Source organism: Seriola lalandi, unplaced genomic scaffold (assembly GCF_002814215.2).
Source record: "Seriola lalandi dorsalis isolate HSWRI2012SDOR001 ecotype SW California unplaced genomic scaffold, Sedor1 jcf7180002054304, whole genome shotgun sequence".
Classification (NCBI taxonomy): Eukaryota; Metazoa; Chordata; class Actinopteri; order Carangiformes; family Carangidae; genus Seriola; species Seriola lalandi.
Window position 1 is genome coordinate 47,012 of NW_019524857.1, and position 5,607 is coordinate 52,618.

The following is a 5,607-nucleotide window of genomic DNA, read 5'->3' on the forward strand; positions in this document are numbered from 1 at the left end:
GGGGGTGGGGGGGGTGAGGAAGGCGGATACACAATGTTATCATGTGCAGAATAATAGCAGTATAAAAGTTATAAATGGTTTGCATTCTCTACACGATATCCATAATAATATATTTCTTCATGGTGAAAAGCATGACGCAGTGTTTTAACTGAGTAGTCTTGATGAGGGAACTTATCCATGACAGATAAATGAATAATATTTTTTAAGGCAATTCATGAGTTGATTAAATGAAAATTAATCTACTTTAGTGCTATTTCAGCTTCTTAGTACAAATATGTTCTACAGTTCATTTGTCATTTAATTGTATTTGGCATTCATTGTGTGTGTTTGTGTGTATGTGTAGATTGTGCATCATTTGGTTTGTGTTTTTGCTCATTTTACACACATGCATATTTTGATAGTCTCACAGCGCATTAGCTCCACACATTGATCAGTGTTCAGTATGTTAACGCACGCGGCTATATATCACATTTAACAGCAGATTGAGAATTTATAGGAGACGGTTTCACTGTAATTTTTCATCCTTGATGGTCCATCACTGACCAGCATTACTCTGGAGCCTGTTATTGTTTTCAGTGTCCCAGAAGTTGCAAAGTCAAGTTAAAAGGATAAAACAATTATTATTCTGACTCATGAGCTAGAAAACTGTTGAGTTGTTTCAACCTTTTCCCCTCATGCCACCTTTAGAGCACTGAGCACCTTCCTAATATTTGAAGGTTCACGCATACTTGGTTACTGTGGGCCACTGGTTAATTCTATTTGGGTCAGTGACTTTAATGAATTAGATTTCATTCCTTTTTTGCACTCGCTCCCCCTCCCACTTTGTCAAGCTCTGATTAGATATTTTAGCACTTGAGCCACACACTCCCTACAAAGTGAAGGTTCTGGGAATTAAATTAAAGGAAGGACAACACAGATACATTAACGTTGGTTAGGAAAGTCAAACATCAGTCATCTGCATGTAAACTGTTTAAAAATTAACTTCTGTCAAATTTCAAATGAGTTGTTAAGGACAAGCTGAAAACACACAAAAAGGAAGCAGTCATATTATCAGACTTTTTTTCAGATGTTATGCCCTGCACTTTCAGTCACACGTCACGTTTCTATGCAACCACTAAATACACTCTTTCATGTTCTTCTATATAAAGGAAAATACATTAAATATGTAAAATTATGAACTATACATATTGAATTCATTCATTCATAATCACTAAGCCTGCATAAGGTCAGTGTGACTGGAGCATATCAGCATGCATTTTCAAACCTGTCTCGATTTAAGTTTGAAAAGAACATTTTTTTTAAAATTTAGATCCAGTCAGTACTTAACTTTGTGCTACAAAATGTTCTGCCCATGTAGCACCTTCATGAAGAAAAAAAAATCTTGCACACTTTAAATCTGTGTGCCTCTGCATTAATGCTGCTCAAGCACAAAGCTCTTTGCCCTCCACCCACTGCATTCATCTGTATCATCTTCCCAACATTTTCAAATGCTTTACAAATCAAACATTTCAATTTCCACTCAGTGAGACAACCTTCATGACAGCATTGACCTGATTCCAAGCAATATTTGTTTCACTTACTTCTACAGATGCTTCCTCCACCAGCTCCTGGGAAACTGTGCCTGTCTGTGGGTTCAAGGGAGCTATAAGTCACTGAGCATAATTATCACAAACAGAATATGGGAAACACATGTAATTTAGCAGTGCACATGACCATCAAACAAATTTGCTACTCTGCAGTGAATCAAAGAATGAAAATTAAATGGACCTTTTAATACCAAACAAATGTCTGGTCTTGTCCATTTTCTGTTCCCACCATCTGGCTGACAAGTTTAAAGCATCATAATAAAAAAACTTTTTCATCAGACATATGGTTGTAGCAAATTTAAAATATGATAAAGTTGCTGTAATTCATTAGGCAGCATTAAAAGTTTTTTTTCTTTCTTTCTTTCTTCCTCATTAACTAACAAAGTACAGCAGCTTCAGAATAATTAATTTTCAGTAAGGCAGTTAACAATCTCTACATTACAAAATCAGACAATGATTAGTGTTTTCAACATAACACTTGCCTCCTCACGTATCACCTAGCAACATCAGGTAGCTCACTGTGAAATGTAGGGTTGTATTTTCCTCAAGTGAAAGTAAAAGTGGCATGCTGACCTCTCTTCTTATAAATTCTTAACCCAGTAGATGTGTTGTCAACTGTCAATCATCTCTAGTTATGGGTGGAACTAACTAGGGAATATCATATTGACTTGTTATAGACAAAGTTTAAATAGCAATAGGTATTCACATGTTATCACCTACAGTATATGTCCTATTTAAATGGGTTTCATTACTAAAATGTTTTCCAATCACCTCCATACTGTGGCCAACTTAGGCAAACGCGCTGCAACGGCCCAAAACACTCCCAGTAGCAAAAAACAAGCTGCAAAATTCATAAACGATGCAGATTCGAAAAAACACATATGAAAATACAAAACCAACAGGAACGCGCTGCAAATGAAAAAACATGCTGCAGGAAGCCAAAACAAAGACATGAACAGCAAACACGCTGCAAATACGGAAACGAGGCAACAGCAAAAACACACAAACCCCCAAAACAAATGCAACAACAACAACAACAACAACAAAAAACACCGCATGTGCATATTCAGACAACACAACGGAAGTGCTCCAGGCCTCTAGGGGGAGCAACTTGACCATGAGCTTGAGCTTTTACCCGAGTCGTGTCTGTGTGTTTTTGTTGTTGACTCGTTAGTCCCCATGGTCAGTCTGCCTTTGCGTTGGTCTTAGCTCTTTATTTTGTCGGAGGTCTTTTTAGACAAATACGTGGTTTCTTCAATGGAGGGAATTGTGGAATGCTTATGTTCATAAACAGGGCCAGCGGTTTAACAGGAGGGACTCACAAGCACTAACATGCACTCGCTGCCAGACCAGATACCAAAACAAAGAACAGAAACTGAGATTACAACACACACACACACACACACGCGCACGCACGCACACACACAGGGGGTGTAACTTCATCCTCTGCTCAGGACACCATTATTCCACTATGCTGTATATTTGCATAGAAAATAGTTGTTTGCTGCTATATTATTGTTTACATTTTAGTTTACAGAACCTTAAAGTAGTACAAAATGGAATGTCTTGGTATTGTACTTAAACCTACACATTGGTGTTCATCAAGTAAGATAAATAACAACTGTCTTGTAAGTTGCCCAGTTATAAACTTTTAAATCTTACATAAAGGCACAAAGAATACAGAATGGTAAAACCGCAGCACCTCTCAAAGCTGTATATGTTCATATGGTCCCATTTTCAGTGACGCAGCATGACACTTACGTAGGGCTTGGATTGTGAATATTTTACATCAAGCTTTACCATAGCAGAACCTGTGTAATAAACACTGATCTTTGTCTCCTTGAAAGTCATATGATGTGCAGAGTCAAAACTATGAAAACATATTAGTAGAATAGCATTGCAATTCATAAAATGGGAATGAGAGGGATAGAAAGATTGAGGGCTTTATTCATCAACTTATTAAACCCTTCCCACTGGAGACTAGATTAACATAATGCTGTGGAGAGCGGTATACTTCTATCACTACTGTTGCCCTTGACCACAGACAGCTCATCATGAAAAATGAAGTGCTATGTCTATTCAAATATTCCAACAACATACTGGGTGCAAGCACAGTCACACTATGCCTTCATAAAAATTAACAGCAAAAAAGAATAGCACTGTAATTTGATTTTAGCTTTAGAAGTCTCAGTATTGTCTTTCTCTTCGTAAAAAAAAAAGCCATTTCTAAATCCTCAGTACATCCAATATAGTTTAATTTCTTCTCTTCCATAACAGGTAATTATTTACATTCACTGCAACAAACACTCTCGACCTCTATGGATGTGCAAGATCAGCACAATCACCACAGTGACCTTTAGCCTGTAATTCTTCAGCCACTCTTCTTGCCTTCTTCTTGCAGTTTGTGCTTACCTTATTTGCTGTGTGACATGCTTTTCTGCGCCATATTAACAATAACAGAAGGTGAAATTCAGTGTTGCTGTCAGTCATTCAGGTATCTAAATGATACCTACAATAGTTTATATAAAATCCCAGATGGCAAATAATCTCTTACTCACTGACATGTGCTAATTCCCGGTGGACAGATATTTGTGAGTACTGTGACTAATGTTTTTTGTTATTACATCAGTTTTAAATCCCATCCATAGGTTGTTTAGTTAAAACGTAGCCAAAGATATTTGACCAGCAACACTGGATTTCAGCAGTTGCTTCCAACCACAGCTTGACAGACTTAAGTACAGTACTGCACTGATACAACTGATACTTAGGGAAGAGTCAGTTGAACAGCATCAGTGTTGTAGTCACAAGCTGTTTTCCAAAAGTCAGACTTACAAATTGAAAAATAAGCAACAAAAAAAAAAACAACAAAACATGAAATTTGAACCATAAACAAGATTAAAAGTACTGCACATCCTAAAGATGTGTGCGAAAAGTCTGATTATTGATACTGGAACAACCAGCACTTGTGAATAGAAATGACACATTCAGTTATCAGGCTACAAAATGCAGTGTGTTTAAATATGTGCTCTAAAAAAAGAATTTAGGTAAAACTGGCTGCATCCAATATTTTCACCTAGATGGAACCTTGATGACTGAGCCGTGCTTTCGGTTTAATGATATCTTGCTGAATCGCATTACTTAACTTTTCTACCTGGATGGTGATAAGTGCTGTGTCTGCAGGCCAAAGTGCCAGGGGATTATGTGAGAATATCTCAGAGAGCAGAACTGTAAATTCAGTATAACACCTAAAAAAATAAAAGAAGTATTGATTAAAGAAAAGAAAATTTGCATAAGTAAAAATGTGAAATACTATAGATAAATGCCACAGCAGAGGGATGTGAGGAAGTTAGGTGATAAATTCAAAGATGCTAATGACTTCTGTAATTAACAGGTCTCCTGTTTGCTGCAAACTAATTATTCTCAGACTTCAGTCTGTAAGGCTGATCACGTCCTCGCAGTCAGTGCCGTTGGCGAGATTCTCTGGTTTTCAGTTCTCACATTGTTAAGTAATAGACTTACAATATAGGTCTACTAGTTAACAATGCAGTCCAATACAATATGCCACAGAACAAATACTACCTTACTGAAGCTTAAAATGTTTGATTGTTGCTGTTTTTGAATTTGTGTAGTGGTAGTGATTGTGTGGTGATGTGTTTCTCAAACGTGTAGTTTCAGAAAGGAAACCCAAACACAAAAGATATAGAAGCCTTATAGGCATGTTTGTTTTCAGGAACACACACAGTACAATTCCACAATATCAACTGAGAAATGAGAGGAGGTGGGTGGATGCTTGACTGCCACAGTCATAGAAATCTTTAGTCACGGTTAGGATGGAGAGTACACATATGTACACTAAGTGATTCTGTTGTCAACCAGCTTCAGATGCAAAAAACATCATATACTTCTAACAAGGGAACTTTTTCTCTCTGTTGTCCCTTTCATTTACTAAAGTCAGAAGTTCATGGGTTTCATTAGGGTTAAAAATTGTGCATTTCAGCAGCAATTTTATTACCTTTACTGC